This window comes from Lichenostomus cassidix, chromosome 7, assembly GCF_008360975.1.
Source record: "Lichenostomus cassidix isolate B80296 chromosome 7, HeHo_3.0, whole genome shotgun sequence".
NCBI lineage: Eukaryota > Metazoa > Chordata > Aves > Passeriformes > Meliphagidae > Lichenostomus > Lichenostomus cassidix.
The window spans coordinates 23276726-23294899 of NC_139488.1; the positions used below are offsets into that span (position 1 = coordinate 23276726).

At 44.7% G+C, this 18174-nt stretch overlaps 1 long non-coding RNA gene across 2 annotated transcripts; it reads right to left on the minus strand.

Moving 5' to 3' along the window:
* Window positions 1-2774: 2774 nt before the first annotated feature.
* On the minus strand, window positions 2775-9838 carry LOC146434801 (uncharacterized). 2 transcript variants are annotated; one of them, XR_014853294.1, is made up of 2 exons: window positions 9577-9838; window positions 2775-3567 (listed from the first exon to the last, which is right to left on the minus strand). It is a non-coding gene; the product is annotated as an uncharacterized LOC146434801 (long non-coding RNA). The 2 variants fall into 2 exon arrangements; XR_014853295.1 differs by lacking the exon at window positions 9577-9838 and adding an exon at window positions 6223-6865.
* Window positions 9839-18174: the final 8336 nt, after the last annotated feature.

Sequence of the window (18174 nt, forward strand, 5' to 3'; positions counted from 1 at the left end):
CTGGAGCTTGAGCAATTACCTAAGAGGAGCATCCTGCAACTGAACACAAAGCTTCCCACAGAACCCTGCTCCAGTGATCAGATCCATCTGAGACTCTCCCTGCCCCTGGCCCGCGGCCTCACAAAAGACCGTGTGAGTACACGTGAACCACATGAGGAGAGAGAGAGCAGGGCAAGAAATTCCCCAGTGCAAGCCTCTCCTTGCTCCCCTCTCCACTCCATCCCACCCCACCTCGATCTGAGCCAGTGGTTTTCCCACAGCAAAGCTGACTGTGAAGGCTGGGGAGAATGAAGGCAAGAAGGGGAAAGACAAGCCCAGTTCCAGGGAGCAGGTGGAGGCTGGTGTCATGCGCAGCCAGGCACGTGACTGTGCTGATGTATGCATTATCCTTTATAAATAACCATGAGCAGATGTTCAGCCAGCAAGTGGCTGTGCTGGTTGAAGCCATTACAGCTTGCAGATGCTTGGCACAGCCCTCCAGCCAAAGATTACCTCTCCCGCAGCTCTGCTGGCAGTCAGCTCTCCTGCAAGCAAAAGTCATCTGGATTGGCTCATACCACCTGGATCAGCTGCTTGAGCAGTGCCGGCTGACTCTGCACTGGGGCAGATCAGGGAATGCTCACATCATCCTTTTGGTTGGTAGCAACCAGGGACCTGACATGGTCCAGGTCATACAGCAAGGTCTGGAGGAGGGTGTCTTGCCTTGATCTGACCCACATGTGCACTTGGAAAGGCATGTCCATTTTTTGTTTGCTCAGAAGGAAGATTGTGTGATAAAAAGCTAGAACATGTGGCCAGGAGCTTTTGTTCAGCCATCAGCTTTGTGATGACTCCAGAGCTCCTCTAACATTATCTCTTCCCTCTCATGTTTTAGTCTGGCTGGTAATTCTTGTGCAGGAATTGCCCTTTTATTATGACTTGGAAAGCTTCTAGCACAATGGAAGACCACCGGTATGTCTAAATCCGACCAGCTAAAAGAAAGGTGAGCAGGCACTTTTGCAGGGAGGTCATTTGGAGTTACCCTTGTGCATGTAGAGCATGTCACAGCTGGGCCAAACCTTATTCAGCACCTTCAACTGCTCCCATGGTATGCCAGAGAAGAGCAGTTTGGTCATAGTCTCCCATTTCTTTTCTGTGTCTTACACACCCAGTGTTACATTCACATGCACGTAAAGAAACAGCAGACCAATGATGTGAACATGTGCTGTGCTGGCATGTGCACAGTAAAATACACAGATGTGGGGAAACATATGCTGATTTAAATAAACCTAGCAAACTGCCAGAGCACAGGGAGAAACCCCCCCAAAAATTAAACAGACACATTAGGAAAACTGCAAGTTGGGAGGTATCTGGTGTTTTCCCTTCCTTTTTGTTTTTTGGCCTTTTGAGCCTATAGTGAAGTTAGTATCATTTACCCTCTGGCTGGACTCAGATAACAACAATATAACTCCTGATTCCCAGCCTCAGCAGTACCATTTTTGCTTTTTTTAAACCTGGAATCCAAATTTAATTAGCACAAAAATTAAAATGAAAATAAACCTGGAGACAACTGAACTCTGGGTCACAAAAGCAGAAAGCTGATTGACAGCTGAGGAGGACAAGGAGTTAAATGATGCAATTAGCTTCCTGCTGATTTCTCCATTCACTTATGGGGGGTTGATATATAAAAAATCAAGTATGATATCAGTATGGATGCTGAGGCCAAAGCAAAATATAAACTTGCAGACACATAGGAGAGAGATCCTGATGAATTCCCTGGGAGAGAGCTTGGGAGCTGTAGCCAAGCCTCACAAAGCAGTGAGCTCCTGACATGCATCCAAGAGATTCAAGTATATTGACTTGCCCAGTGCTGTTTTTGCAAGCTGGAGCTCTTCTGTGGGATATCAGTTGCCACCTCAAAGCTTTGAGAAAACCTCAAGTGACTCAAACTGTCCTTGAAGATGAATATATGTGTAGAATAATTGCACCACTTTGACACATGAAACAGCATTTTGTCAAGGCATGTGACAGAGGAAAGACTGGGGTGCTAAGAAAAGAGGGAAAGAAATGGCTTTTAATAGATCCCATGAGCCAGTACATATTGGTTCACTTACATGACTTCTCCCCCTGTGGGGGACTCTACACAGTCACAGCTCTGCTTGACCCACAGACTGAAGGAACAGGAAACACCACTGTGTCAGACAGAGACAGGTGAGTTCCTGCCATGAGCACTGTCCACTGGCTCACAGATTCTTCCCTGCTGTCACAGCTGCATGAAGCATGAAGCTGCCTGGGGCACCTTTGTGTGCACACAGGATCCCTCCTGCTCAGTGTGTCTTCCACACACAGGGTGCTCCACCAGAAAGAAAACAACTGCACAGATATTCTGCTGCATGTCAGATGATCCTTGCTCCTGAAAGCTCTTCCATTGCTGGAAATCTAATACATAAATAGAAATCCAGGATTTTTATGAAGCCACCTCCTAAAGGACATCAAACTAGTATTTCAAGAGTCCATGGGAAGCCTTGAAAAGGGAGGACTGGGATTAGCAGTCCAGTGAAGTCTTCTGATTTTAATCACAGGAAGAAACAGAACAATTAGCAGCAGAGCATCTTTCCCCTGACACACTTTCCAGGGACCTGCATACATTGTACTATTTGTGAGCCCCTTGGAATAGACAAGGTGTCCAGGTTGTGGACACATATTCTCTATTTTAAACCACCCAGCTGTAGAGCTGCCTGTGTAAATGTTCTCCAACTTCTTCACAATTGGATTGAACCAAAATTGCAAAACCCTTGTTATTTAATAAGTTTATTGATCCAGCTCATTGTGGCTGAAACGAGTAAGGAAACATGCAGTGGGAGAAGCTGCTGGCAGGAGAGGTGTGACAAGTACAAGGGGAAGTGATTTCTCCCATCAGCACAGCTGCTGGCAGAGGGCACATCTGTCTGCACCATTAATCTCTATTGGGATTGGCAGTGGGGTGCTGTGGGGAGGGAGCAGTTCACTCTGAAAGCCAGCAGATTATCTAGTGTGGCTTCTAGCATTATACAAGTCATAGTTTTTAGCCTGAAATGCTCTCAGAGAGCATACTTACCTCTCCTGAAGAAGAGAACACAAAATAACTTGGGAAATTATGGTTGAACTGAGGACAAGGTTTCTGGATACTCTTAACTTCATGGAGTCTCAGATTTTGGCCTGGGAGGGCCATCTGCCCTCCAGGAACTGGATTTAAAGTAGATTTCAGCACATATAAAGCACAGCCCCCCCGCCTCAACCCTCCTGGTGACAACTGCAGGAGAGAGGATCCTGCTTGTGCCATGGCACGTAGCATTGACGTGACTGTCCCAGCCCAGCTTGCCAGCTCAGAAGGAGAGCTGAGTTTGTGGTGAAGATGGGCATCTGCTGACTCTCTGCACGAGTGCTGGAGCCCGGCCCCGGGGGATCCGCCAATGCCTTCCTCTGCAGTTCTCTTCTGAGAATGAAACGAAGCTGTTGGAGCTATCAGCCTAGTTCCTTTCATGAGCAATAAATTCACAGTGAAAGCGGCAGAAACAAAGCTCTTCTGAATGCGTTCTACTTTTCAACCTAAAAGAAAAAAGAAAGAGGAGGATTATCTTAAGGAGGATTTCTTCTGGACCGTCTCTGTAATGGTAGGAAAATGCTCTGAAATCATGCTTCCTAGAGATGCAGAGCTTGGAGCCACAGAAAGGCTGCAAACGCCAAAGAATAGCCAATTATACAATCAAACGAGCTGTTAATGGCAGTCATTCACGTTGCTTTTACCTGGAAGATCCTCATAGTACCTTCAGGGGTTTGCCTCAAGTCACCCTCCTTGCCTCTAAAAGGGAGAGGAGACTAAAGTACTGAATACATTCTGGAACTGTACACAGCTGGGCTGTGGGACTTTTTTTACAAATAGCAAATCAGTTGCTCCAGACCTGGAGCAGAGCACAGGTTTCTTGAAGACCTGATCACGACATAACTCACAGCTTCTGCCCTCATCTGATGTGAGTGCCCAAGTCCAGCTGCAATCATGCAGTGCTGTGCCCCAGACACTTCTGTTCCAAAGGAATAATGGGATTTTACACCATCAGGCACAATAATTCAGCCATGCTACTTTGAGAGCAGGCAGCCTGTCCCCCTGGTACTGCCTGTTGCTCTGTGAACTTATTGCCTTAATTAGGACTTGTTCAGAGATCTCTGTCTTGCCTTTCGTTGCTGGGTGGAGACATGCCGTGAGCTAGGGCTTTTTTTGGGTTTGAGTTTTTCCCCTCTTTCGTTCCAGCAAAATTACAACAATGCCTGTTTCATGTTGTTCCATGGGGCTTCCCTTTGTAAAGAAAACTCATCAGCCTTGCTAATATAATCACTCAGTGATGCCATGTCAAAATGTGATTAAATGAATAACCACAGTCTTTTCAACACATCTCTCTGTGCAAACAGATGTTTAGAAAGAATGCAATATGTTGCAGGAAAAAAAGTCAGCAAGCAATAATGTCTAAGCAGCTGGGGCCTGGAGTCTCATGCTATGGGTAGGGCCACTGCAGCCAATGGGGAGAAATGGAGATAAAATTTCTTCTTGAAAATTCCAAGTTGTCAACATCATTAACTGTCAGATCCTGGCCAATTTCCATCTCACTGCCACCTCCCCACCCCTCCCACAGTAGTGACATCCCTTTCAGTTTGTGGGTTATTTTATGGGTTTTCCAGCAAAGACACTGATTGTTAGAAATGTTCAAGAGAAGCTTGTCAGAGGTCAACTATTTTATTGCAGTCACAATTCATGCTTCTTTTAGGAGAAATCCACAGAACCATGGCTGGAAATCATGGACCTGTAGTTGCAGCACCAGGCTTCAGAGCTTCTCTGGAGCCTCAGTGTTGGTGGCAAAATAGCCACCATGATCCACTCCATTGGAAACAATGGGGTATTGCATGCAGGAATTTCACCTTTTGGGTATGAAGGATTTAAGTCAAAAGCCCCATAGGAAAAAAAAAAGAAGGAGGACATTAACTACCATTTAGTCCATTTAATGCAGGTACTTCTGTGGCCTTGGTGTCAGAAGTATATGAGCATTTCATAATGTTTTGTAGGATATTTCTCCTCTTGGTACTCATTGCTGTTAATTGTCCATTTTACAGAGGACAGTTATAGTATAACTCTCACATTTCCATGTTTCTTCCTAATTTTAGATGTCTAGAAGGGATATATGAAGTCCAAGGTATTACAGGTATCCAAGACCCTAGGTTTCCAAATTTGTTTGCAAGGAGTGGAGAGAAGTCACTGTCAAAAGTTGATTCCCCTGTCCACAAGTGTTTAACCATTTCCCTGGGCATTCCCTCACTGGCCTTGTCACAATTTTTTACATCATCTTGTTAATGCATCTTCCTGTTCAAGAACCTGATATTTGCTAAATGAGATGTGGGACTCCTCTGCTATAGCACTTGCTGCTCCATGTATAAAAAACAAATGGATACTGTGCCCAGGACATAAGTATCCTTTGGGATGTCTGACATTCTAGACATACAAAATAATGGTGAGGAAGATTACTAATGAACCCGAGGACGATCTAGGAAAAAAGTTATGACAAAAGAATGTTTGTTTATTCCCAACTGAGCTCCCACAGGGTCAAAGTATCACACCCATGAATCCCTGGTGTGTTCACATGTCTCTACGTTAGTGTAAGAAAAAGATAAAATGGTGCCAATATTTCCATTATGCTGCTTCATTTTCCATTTTGAAAGTCAGCCATAAGTAAAAGCACCCTGGAAGACATTTTGCCAGATGGCATCCTGACTCTTGAGTGACTCTGGTTGACTTTGATTTCCATTTATATTTTCTGACATTTTTTTTCTAAAAAAAAGACAAGAAATTTGCTTCAGATAAACACAAGACCCAAAACATTATGACACAAAAGCATTATTATGGGCTACAAGACCTCTTAGCAGGAGAGAAAAATAATGATGTGCAAATATCTGAAGATCATCCAAGAAGAAAGATCAGTCATTCAGGGAGGTCCAGGGTGGAGGGGAGCTAACGCAAGACATGGAGAATTAAGAGCACTGGGTTGAGGCTTAGCAAAGGAAAAATTAGCTTGAGGAAAACTTTCCTAAAAGTGGACTAGTCTCCCAAGGCAGGAGATGGAAACCTGATTGTTTGAATCACGCAGCCCTGGGTTGGCCCTGTGTCTGAAGGACTGTTGTGGTGAACTATTCTACATGGGCAGGGAGAAGCCTACGTACCTTGGAGATTTCTATTCCCCACTTGGATGACTCACTTCAAAGTGCAGGATGAATTTTAAGCTGGTGGGTTAAAATGAGCAATGCTGGCCAGGATCCATGTCTCTGCTAAGAGGAGAAGGCTTCATTGCTTAGATAGTGCTAAAGTTTCACCTGCTCCAAAGGCATACCAGAAATCATCAGTTGTTAAGCCATCTTTACCCATCAGCACAAAAGAAGCACAGAAATCATTACCTTCCCTTCTTGCAAGCCTGGTAGCTGATGAATGTTTATGGTGTAGAAGAAATTGTTTGTTTGCAGACATAAAAGACAGGAATGGAGGAGAGGAAGATGGTTCAGTGCCTGGGAATACTTGAGTGTGCAACTTTTAACAGTTCTATACATCACTGTAAGCATTTCAAAAAGCTTCTCCATTCAGGAAACTGAGTCACACCTACAGCTCTCCCTTTCTCTCTCCTTGCAGTTGCCTTATGTGTTGCTCAGGAGAGGAATCTTCTCCAGCTCAGGTGAATCCTATCTTCTCATTGACACTTGAGCTGAAAGTTCAAACAGCTGCTCTTGTCTATTTAATCCAAGCCTGATTTACTCCTGGCCTGAGACATTTTCTAGGTGCAAAGCAGAGTCTCCTCTTCTTTGAAGGCTCTGCTATAACTCAGCCACTGTGAAAATGGATCCCAGTATTGGACCTTCACATTCACCTTTCCTTTTCATTAACAGTTTTTTGGAGGGTATCTCTCCAGCTGCTGCCTTCCTCCTCTGCCGCTGGCAACCGATGGAAACAATTGCTCATGCTTGCACTGAGTGGACACTCTTATTAATTCCAGCTCTAAACACAGAAATTGCACATTCTTTAGGAAAATGGGACTGATTCTGATTACACATCTCAGTTACACTTCCATAACAGAATGACACTTTGGGGTCTGAATGAGATCAGTGTCCACGTACACTGGAACATGCTCTGATGAACTCCAGAGCTTCAGGCCCTGGTGTGGCACTAAACACCTTATTAGGCCAGTGGGCATCTCTGGAGAAGCTGCCATAGGTAGGGAAGGCAGGTGAGTCAGGGCAGGGCTGTTTTTTTAGGGCAGGCTGGAAGTTTGGGGTCTCAAGCACCCTATCCTTGAACAGAAACCAAAGCAGAAATTTGGGGTATTCCACATGGAGGACTGAGTTCAAGGGTGACATGGCTCTGAGACATTTATCCAGACCTGAAATCCGACACAAACTTGGCCTGTTCGTTTCCATGAGGAGAGCATCTGCATGCCTTTTTGCAAATCTCTCAGCAACAATGATATAAATAAAACCCTAGACTACAGGGCTGTCCTGACAGCATGTCCTGCCCTTTCTTACAATGGGGGCTTATTCCATGTAATACTACAATCTACACGAAATTTTTGTGTGTCCTTTTTTTTCTCTTTTTTTTTATCTTGGAAAGGAATCAGGAACAGCTCTACCAAGGTAATGATTAATGCAAGGAATCACATCCTCACATATTGAACAAATAAATATAAGCTAATATAAATAGAAAAAAACTCTTGGAATTTGTCAGTCCGTGGTCTTATTATCTTGAGCTCCAAAGCCAAAATTGCAGACTATGGTTTACAGATGCTTTTCCCTCTTTCCCTCTCCTCCTCCTTTTCCTTTCCCTTTTTTGCTTTTTTTTTTTTTTTTTCCCCAAGGCAGCTCAAAGGAGCTTGTGGCTCCCTTGCTAGGAATTGCTCCTCTGACAGAAACTTTGCTTCCCTTTTCAAATGAGTTTGGCAAATGTTAGTGAAAAGGTTGCTAGTAAATATTCTTTGAAAACATTTATGGGTTTCTGAGGGTGCATGAAAACTGTTCAGGCTGTAGTTCACAGAATTTCTACCCCACCAGAGACCTGGGAAATTCTTCACTGTGTTTTTTGTCCCAACTAGTCCTCTGTTCACAGGATGCTTGAGACACTACTTTCTCTTGAAAAGTCGTGCATACAAAAGGAGAAAGAGAAAAAAGATGGGAAAAATACTCTGAAAGGGATGCATATTTTTATAACTTTTTTTATCTGGTTATTTGAGCTTAGAGGAAATTACAACCAGTCTTCCTAGATATTTAGGTCTTCCAGCTCTTAGAGTCAGGGAGATGAGGGGTTTTGTTTGGGATCCTTGATAAATGGTTTCGAGGAGACCTTTCTACATGGCATACTTTATTTGTTTTGTTTTGGTTTTTTATTTGTAGCCCCATATCAGATCCTTTATTTGTTTGAAGTATCTTTTCTCTAATTTTCAAGTGGCACCAGTCTTTCTCAGGTGAATTTGGGACTACTCAGAGTCTTCACTGAAACTTTAAGTCTGAAGAAACTGGATAAGTGGGGGCATTAATCAGTCCATAGCTTTTCCCTGGGTCAGGCCTTCAAATTTGGATCAGTGCCATAGAAGCAGAAGTCTCTGTGGCAGCCATCAGTAGTGAAAAAACTGAATTTTCAGCTCCCAGCTCTACAGTCTTTCTCCTTTATTCCATGGGCACTTGGAAGGGAGAAGCTGGTGAACCTGCTCCTACTTTGGGAATTCATGAGGCTGAATTTGTGTGGCAAAATCTGTGTTTTTCATCATCAGAAAACTTTCCTCTAGATAATATTCATTCTTCCAGAATTACTCATTAAAGAAAAAAAAATAATTCCCACAAACAACTGATTGTTCAGCAAAGAAATATTAACCAAAAGTTCTTCTATATCAGACATTTTCATTGCATTCCTCTCCCTTCTTTGTTCCTTTGTGAGTTGCACTTTGGCAAGAAAGACCTTTGGTTGTCAGTCCCTCCAGGATCTCACATGAAATGAGCATGATAGGTGTCATGTTTGTAGCTGATCCCTCCTCAGCTCCCTCCTTTCTGGGCCAATTGTCAGGGTCACATAAAACTCCCAGGGCACTTGGCAATCTCCTGTTAGAGATCTCTTCTGGGAAGATACAAGAACCACTGGCCAAAGCTGCAAAAAAATTTTGAGCCTGTTTCAAGGTTCGAAGGGGAAGCAAAACAAAAAAACCCCCTGTGCTAATTCCCAATGTTTCTGCTGACTCAGCATCTAGACAACTGGAAATTTCTCCTTGACTTGAAGTGATGTATCCAAACATAAAGCCTGGACTGGCCACACTTTTGTGTTTAAAAAAGTTTGTAACCAGACCTCCACTCTACAGTTGGTCCCAAGCCAGTACTCACGAACCAGAAGGAAACATCTCTTTGATTATTTAATACAGCTCAGAAATTAGAGCAGAGCTGATCACAGCCATGGATTTGGATGGGAATATTGGGGGACAAACAGTACCCCCCACATTTGGCAATAATGCCAAGGGCAATGAACAACATTGCAGGGTCAAAATTATTCACATTCAGGGAAAAGCCAAGGTTCTGCCTCAGCCAGGGATTCTTCTTTTTGTTCTTCCCATATCAATCAGGGTCTCCAAGCAAGACCCAAGTCTCCCCAAATTCTGGTATGAATGCTGTGGATTCAGCAGAACTGTGCTCAGACTTTGAGCTCCAGGAGATTTCCATGTCAGTAGTTTTGCTAATTCAGTCCTTTTTCTACACTTCCCTCACAGCCCTCTCCCATAAGTACTTCATCTGCTGGAGTTGGCTACATAATCAATTTACCATCCCCAGGCTTGGCTGACTTTGATAAAGAGGATTTAGGGGGTTAATTTGAGCCCTCATATTTCTGAGGGGATGCTATACTTAGGAAACTTTCTGCACTGTGCTTCAGCATGGATTAGTTGTTCTACTTCCCATAAAACCTTATGTCTGCCAGCTTGCCTAGGATTAGAACTAAAATGGAGTGTGTAGATCCCATTGCCACAAATAGAGCTTCTGCACTAGGGCTGCTTTGCTTGGGATACAAGCCAAAGTTATAAATATTGAGGGCCTGATTTTTCAGTCCATCACAGTTGCAGTACATATATATATCTCTATATATCTATATATCTATATATATGCATGTGTGTACATATATATACGTACATAGATACGTGCTTATGTGTGTGACACTTCACACCCATGGCCACTGTGAATACACACAAGCAAACTTTTCATGCTGTCCTTGAAAACTTCATATGAGAGGACAGAGTCATGCTACTATTAGTGGTGTTTTGAAACACAAATTCAATTAGAATTTTTGTCCTCAGTGAGACAGGTTTGGTGTTTTTAACTCTCAATGGACACATCCCTCTGTGGTGGCTTTGTGTGATATTCCAAAGGAAAGACCACCAGGCAACATGCACCAAAAGGGAGACTCTTCTATTTTATGATTGCAAATTATACTTCTAACACTGCACAACTGTGCTGCATGCTTTCCCCTGAGGGGAGACTGCTCCTTGGGGATACAGAAGGAAAATGTCAGAGTCAGACTAGTCAGCTTGTTATGTGAAGCCTGTTGTCTCTTCCTCTGGCTTGTTTGTAGACCTTGATTAAATCTTGAAAGGGGCACGGCTGTTCCTCGAACTAACTGCCAACCTCCTCTTTAAATGAGCAGCATTAATTCGCCTTTGGTTATGTCACCACTCATGAGAGATGGTGAATGGGCTGTTTGCCAACAAAGGTCCTCAAGCAATGAAGGCTGCTGGTGCAAACACTCTGCAGCATGTCTTGATGAAGTGAGGGAAAAGAGCCATCAGGACCTTGTGGTGCTGCTGGTCATGGCCTGGCTATGATCTGGCTACCTGAGCTGGAAAATGGTCCTGAGGGACTCAGTGTTGAAGGCAGGAGAGGGAGCACCAGCAGAAAGAAGTTCAAAACCTCCATTTCTGACGCTCTCCAAGCCTGGTGGCTACTCCTAATTGGTTGCAGGAGCTGCACAGACATGTGGGTGCTGCTGAGAAGCAGAATTACATCCCCATCTCTCTAAATTCCCACTGTCCTGAACAAGATCATGATGAAAAAGCATCTTCACCCTCCTGCTTTTGCAGGCTTGAAAGAGAGGAAATGGACACAACACATGTGAAAGAGCACCCAAAGAGGAAACCTCAACAGCTGCTGTAGTCACAGGCAGAGGCAGAAAATCCTCTCCTTGTCCAGCTCAATCTTGCCTTTTCTTGCAGACCACGGTAGTTCAAAAGCCTGGCAACTGCAGAATCCCAGGCATAGATGGAAGAGCACTAAGATAATTTTTTTTTCCTTTATAAATTCGTGGTGGCAACACCTAAAAAGCCCAACCCAGTCTCAGAAGGTCCCTACGAGGGTATCATGTAGATAGGTCAAAGGAAAAACAGCTATGACACTAAAAGTTTTTGAATTCAAGAGAATATCCCATGCATCTGTATTAAATCTGCCCACTTCTTGCTGTGTGGGTCATCCTCATGCCAAGTTTTCCTTGTAATTCAGGAGCAAAAAATACACTCCAGGCTCGGTGCCATGCAGTGAAAACACATGTCTTGTCTGTACATAATTGTACAGAAACTGGAGCCTTTTATTTTTCATGAGAACAGGCCCATGACAATCAAATCCTATCTTTCTGAGACACTTATCTGGCATCTTGTCACATCATTTCTGTGGATTTCATATGTCTGATTTAACTATCCCCAAACTCCTGCAAGGCTGGGAGGTACTGCTGGCTTTTTGCACTGATGAATTGCTCCCTATATATATTTATTAATTTCCTTCAAAAATACTTACTAATTTCAACTAATCACTCATGTTGAATTTCTTAGGTTAAGAACTAAATTGGTCTGACATCTCAAAAATTAATTATTCATGGTTTTGTTTTGAAACATTACATAGATGTATCTATATTTAAATTTTTATAAATAGAGATAATACTTTTCTCCCCACCTGTTCAAGCCATGAAAATTAAACAAAAAGGTGCTTTTTTTGACTAGCTGGAGCATTTATATTTGACCTCCCAATAAAACAAACAGCTTTTTGTTGTGCATGCTTTACTGGAAATGTTTCAGATGAACCCCAGTCTACATATTTTTACTGTATCTTGGCTTTTAAATCAAAACATTTTTTCATTCTGTTATCACCTATTATATCAACTGAGCTTGTGGCATAGGTGATTTAAATTCCTTACTGAAGGTCACACAGAGCACTGGTGACAGAGAGCTGCACAGAGATCCCCCAGTCCTGGGGTACTTCAGGAAAGTGCACGAACTGGGACTTTACCTTCATTTCAAAGCTCTATCCAAAGATCTTTTCACTCTGCAAAGCAAGTGAAATTCTTTTCAGAACTCACCCAATGAAACTGGACTGTCAGAATTAGTGCCAAGATTTTTCATGTTTTGAGATATTCTTTTTTTTTTTTTTTTTTGGAAATTATCTTTCACACATGCTTTCCCTCTCTCTCCCCTCCCCCACATATTTTCTGTTTCTGCTTTTTTTTTAGTGTAAATCTGGAAGATTTCTCGTTTGAAAAGCATATTTTCTCTTCTGTTAGGAGTGGGTAGAGGTCTGGCAAGCTTGGCCTTGCCATCTGCCCTGTCAGTGAGAACTCTTGTGGTCTCAGCTTAAGCCTCGGAGATGACCTTCTGCTGGGCACTCCTTCCTTCAGTGTGAGATTTGGGGGCTGTTGCTGTACATGAAGCAGACAGGCCTGGCTGCAGGTCTGTCAAGACTGGATTCATGGTGGGGAAACCCACAGAAGTCAGGAGCCCAAGTGCTCCCCGTGAGCCTAAATACCTAAATGGACCCAGTGCAGCTGCCGATGGCAGGAGACCCTGCCTCCACATTGTAGCTGCTCTGCTCAGTGTCTTGAGCAACCAACCCCCTGCTGAATTTTCCCACCCTGTGGAGGGAAATTAAATTCCCTGTCAGGGCTGGGAAATCCCCAGCATGGCCTTAAACCATGTTCTTCAGCAGCATTGACACTTCGCAGCGCGCTCTGTTCATGCCCGTGCGTGCACACGCACAGAGCGCTTTGCTGCTCAGTCCTCCCGGGGGGAGCTGTGAGAGTGTATTTCACAGTAACTCTCATACAGTGGTTAAAAAATGGCTCTCACAGACCGTCTCAGGCTTCAGATCCTCCTTCTGGGATAATGCCAGCACCCTCCAAAAGCAGCAAGAGATACTAATTTCCTTGGTCGTAAACCTTCCCTCTGTGTCATCTTACACCCAGTTTACTCATTGCAGCTCCAAGCTGGACACGCCGAGTTAGCTGGGAGGAGCAGGAAGATAACTCACCTCCTCTCCCACATATTAAGGGAAGATTTTCATGCTTTGGCCAGAAAGCAATGATTCCCAAGTGGTCTGCCCTCCTGACATAATGGGCTATCTCCACCAGGTACTCCAGGGGTCTGGATTGACAGAGAGACTTGGGAAAATTCATAGATGACCCTAGTTGCCCAGAAGCGTGGAGCTAGGTTACAAGCCAAGGGGTGATCCACTCAGGTGGGCTCCCCAGCTTTGCTTCCAGCTCTCAGGAAGGGCTGAAGGCTGCTCTGATCCCCTGTCAAACACTGCATACAGCCATAACACAGGTATTGCTTGCAAGCCCTGCTGCCTCCCTCCCCATTCCTCTCCTGGTGGGACACCACAGAGGCTATGCCACTGGAGTGAGCTGGCAGGGCACAGCAGGGCATTGCACCACATCTGTGGCCATAGCCCCTCCTCAGTGCCCCCAGAAGGTGCAAGAGCAAGAGGTGAGTGCTCACTGCAGTCAGCGCTGTTTGCCTGCTCACCCTGTGAGTTGGTGTGAGGGAGGCATCTGAGGATCACTAAATCACCTGGCTGGGCTAACAAACAGGTGGGATCCATGTGGCCCTTCAAGCCACATGATGATGCTTTGAAGTTTTCTGCAGAAATTCAGGAACCAGGGCCCTGTGCACCACTGGTTTTGACTGGCAAAAGTATTTCAGATGCTCTGACAGGTTCAATAAGAAGCTCAGACTTCACAAAACACCATTGCCCATAAATTCTGGCCTTCTCTAATTTGGTACAGGCTTTCCTTGTACCAGTCACCTTGCAGAACACCTCTGTTTTTTTTCTGGTTCTGTACCCTGAAAAAAGTGTTTGGGGAGGCAGTTGTAAGTGGGATTGATCTGAGAAGAGGCAGTGGAATGAGGAGAGAGGGTTGGTGTTTTAGCGGATCCATGGGACGAAGCTTCCCCCGATGGAAAGACAGGCTGGGAAGCAATGCTGTATGCCTCCTGAAGGCAAATGAAAGTGCTTTCCCAGCTGTGCTCACCTGGATTTTGCCTAAAGATCCAGTTGAGGCGAGAGCCAAAGTTTAATGAGAAGAGCACGCGGGCTGCCAGCTGGGTCAGGAACTGTTCCCATGGTCACACGGAGTTTACAGGACAAAGCAAGAGACACACATTTGCTGCAAATGTCTGAGAACAGGAAATGAGTTGAACTGGGAAGGAGAGGGGGGAGAAGGAAATGGCAGCCAGGAAAGAGGCTTATCTTCAGGTTGAGGTACCACAACCTCCAAGAGAAAGGTGGTGAACTGAGGCTTGTGCTGGTCTGAAAAGGTAGGACTATGATTCCTTCTCCAGGCTGAAGCTGGGAGAAAAGATGTGTGATGCTGCCTGTGAGGCTGATGTTGGGGGTATTCAGGCTTCAAACTCTCTGCAGGGTCAGGTGGAAGCACTTGGTACCCTGGCCAAGCATGAAGGAGGCTCTTCCATGACACACCAAGTGCTGGCACAAAATGCCACTGTTCCTGTGATGGAGACACAAGAGCCCAGAGTGGAGGGCAGTGTGTTATTTGTCCAAAGGCAGGCAGGAAGTAGACCTTCAATGAGAATTGCCTATTTTTCTGAATGCCCCCCATCCCCACCAAAAAGCCACATTTCATCAGGAAGGTTGTGCTGTCCAATCCTGAGCCTGCTCCTTCCTGTTCATGTCACCCAAGATGCTTGTACTGATCCATCTTGTTTTTTTCACTTCCCTCTGGAGTCCTGCCTTCCACGGGGATTTCTCCTGTGTCCGCAGCAAAGTTTCAAGGACTCACTTGCCCTCTGGCCCAAAGGTTTGGACACCTGCCTGCACTACTGAGAGGCGCTGGCTGGGATTTCCCCAGCAGCCCACAGCCGTCAGGTGCCCAGACTGCCCACAAGGGAGGAGTGCCCCAATTCCTCAGGCTCCCTTCAAATCCTCCACGGAGAAGCCAAAAGCTGCCCAGACCAGGTGTTCTGCTTGTTCCAGAACCACCAAATCCAACTCCCTGTCCCCCAAGGGAATGCAGAAGTTGTTGCTGCTGCTGGCAGCCAGCTGAAAACTGCTGATGTCCCCAGCCTGTCTGCAGATGTGCCTTCCTCTCATTCCCGGACCTTTCCAGACTGGTTGAGTTTGTTGGGTTTTGCTGTGGTTTACACAGATTATTTGGGAAAGTTTCTCACACCAACTTGCCCCTCAAGTTCCCATAAAAAAAAAAAAAAGAAAAAACAAAAAAATCCTGGCATGACACTTGCCAGAAAATTTTAGCTAAAGTAAAAGCCAGTAGCTGGTGATTTTTTTTTAAGTGGTTGTTTTAATTTAAAAAAGATAAATAAATTCAAAGGCACCAGTCCAGGCACTGGTTTTAATTTCTGGGCGGAGAAAAAAAGCATCTGAAATCACTACCAGTTTTTTCTTTCCTGAGACTTGTAACTTAAAGTGACCAAAAATTATTGCATTTTTTGACAATGAGCAGCAGTGATATCCTCCAGGTGTTGAGAACAAGAACTTTTCTAGACCATCCTTAACTAAGGTCCTTGCTTGCAGCTGTCATTTTGGTGCTAAGAAATATCTAATGAGAAGATTACACCTTCTCCACGCTGCCAGCCACTTCCACCTTGTTATTTTAATACGAATATTGCACTGAAAGTAGGTAGAAATGAGTTCTGGACAAAGAGACAGAAAGCCCCTCTAGAGTCAATATGTGAGCTTTGAAGGAGAAGAGACTCATAAAGAAACTCTTTGGGTCCATCTCTAAAATTAAATAGCAGAAACTGCTGACACATATGGAAGACTTTACACCCCAATGTTTTGGCCCAGAATGTTTTTCTGTTTAATTGTAATTTTTCTGTTTCACCATTTTAACGTTGTTTGCAGCTGATACATCTCTGCCAGTAAGTGAGTGCAGACTGAGTCACTGTTTTATATAGATCTGTCCATAAAGTCATGGAACTGACTTCTGAAATTTCTTGCCAAAGAGAAGTAAAGTTCAGGGAAGGGTAGGAGGAGCTGACAAAGGAAAGGGCAGAGGACTCTACAGTCTTCCTGACCCCTTTGCCGAAACTTTGTGCTGACAACCTGATCTTTAGCAGATTGACTGGATGGTTAATTGTATGGATGTGCTGTGAGGATTGCTCCTGATAGGGTTATAACAAATGGAGGTTTACAATGGCCATGCTAGGTGAAGTATCAGAATGAAAGCTTCAGACAGTTTTGCTAGTTTGGGATAGAGAGGACTGGATTCTGTAGGTGTACAGCCAAGTGTCTGTCCTTTCCCTGCTTGTTGTTCTCCAGCTCCAAACTCACACACTGAAGATGCTGCTCCGTGTCTAATGATCAGCAAGTATCTAGCTGCTCTTTAGATCAGGACTCACAGAAATTGAGGGGTTTCCTAGAATGTCACAGCAAGCAATGAAGCAGATGTATTTCTAGGCTTTGTAGCTCTGACCACCTGCAGCTCTTGGGTTTTGCCACATGTTGGCTCACAGAGGACGGGACCCCACTGAGGAACACAGCATTTCACCCCAGTTCAGCCCCAAAGCAGGACACATACAGCTCCCACAGTAAAATTTAGGTCATTTTCAGAGGAAGGCTTGTTCAATTGCAACAGATGTATGTTTGGCTGGCCAGGAAGTACATGCAGCTTAAAAGCAAGGCAGAAATGCCAGTAATTCTGACTTTGCCAGAGATGCATTGTGGCCCCAAGAGTCTAAATCTGCACCTGACCAGACAGCTTTGATAAGGACACATCTTTGCAGGAGTTGAAGTGTTACAATACCTTCCAGACATATTTTTTCCTGAGCTTTGCAAGGTGTATTTATGTCATCAAGAGTTTTAGCAGGCTGGTAGTGCACGTGGGCAGAAATCCCTCTTGCCCCTCTTTTCTGAATTATTCTGTAAGTTTGGGTGGGGGTGTTTTAGTAGGACTCAATTAACTCAGAACATGATCTCATCTGCTCTGGTAACACAGCTTCCAATTTGCCGAAGACTGAAGCACTCTTTCAAATTTAATGTGTTTAAGAAAAAGAGCAATAGAGCTGCTGGAGAAATCCCATGAAGACTGGGCCTCTGCTGAGACTCTAATCTAGGTTAAAGGGCTGCAGGTACAATTTGGTGAGGTGCAGAGTTTTCTTTTCTGAGCTGCCTGGCTGATTACACCCGAGAGGAGGCAAGGAGTGCTCCCTGCTGCCCAGCAAAGCTGCTCCAGGGCTTCAAAGGCTATACACCCTGCCACAGAAGGGTCTGGTCCCAGCTGGGAGGTGACACTCACCAACTGCCTTAGGTGGGTATTAGTATGTGATGTGTGCTCTGAGGAGTGGGAAAGGTGTGGGCTTGCATGCTGCCAGCCCTTGATGATCTTCAAGAGGATGCAGGTGGGGATGAACACAGCTGAGCTACCCTGAAAGCCACAGCCCTCAGTGACAGACCTGACACGTGCTGTGGGCCTTTTCCTGTCCTCCCATGTTCCCCACTGCTGCTTGTTTGCAAAGTCCTTCACAAGACAGAGGAGGTGGAAGTAGATCCAAAACTAAACCTGTCCTGAAAAGAGAGGGAAGCTTTGCTTGTGTGTTACCAAAGTAACCAAGAAAGCAACCTCCTGACACTGCCGTGTGAGCCCTCAGCTGGTTTTATAGCCCTTTGGCAAGGTCCTTCCAACCAAATGATATTACCAGAGCCTGTGAGCAGGAGCCACTCTAATGAGGAAAACTCCTGTTTTCTGCAACTGCTAATGTAATAAGTGGCAATTTTATGGCTAAATCAGAAGACAAAAAACAAGGGGAGAGAGGGAGAAGAAGAAAACCTCTCTATTTTAAAATGCAGCCAAAACCTGCAGGAATCTAC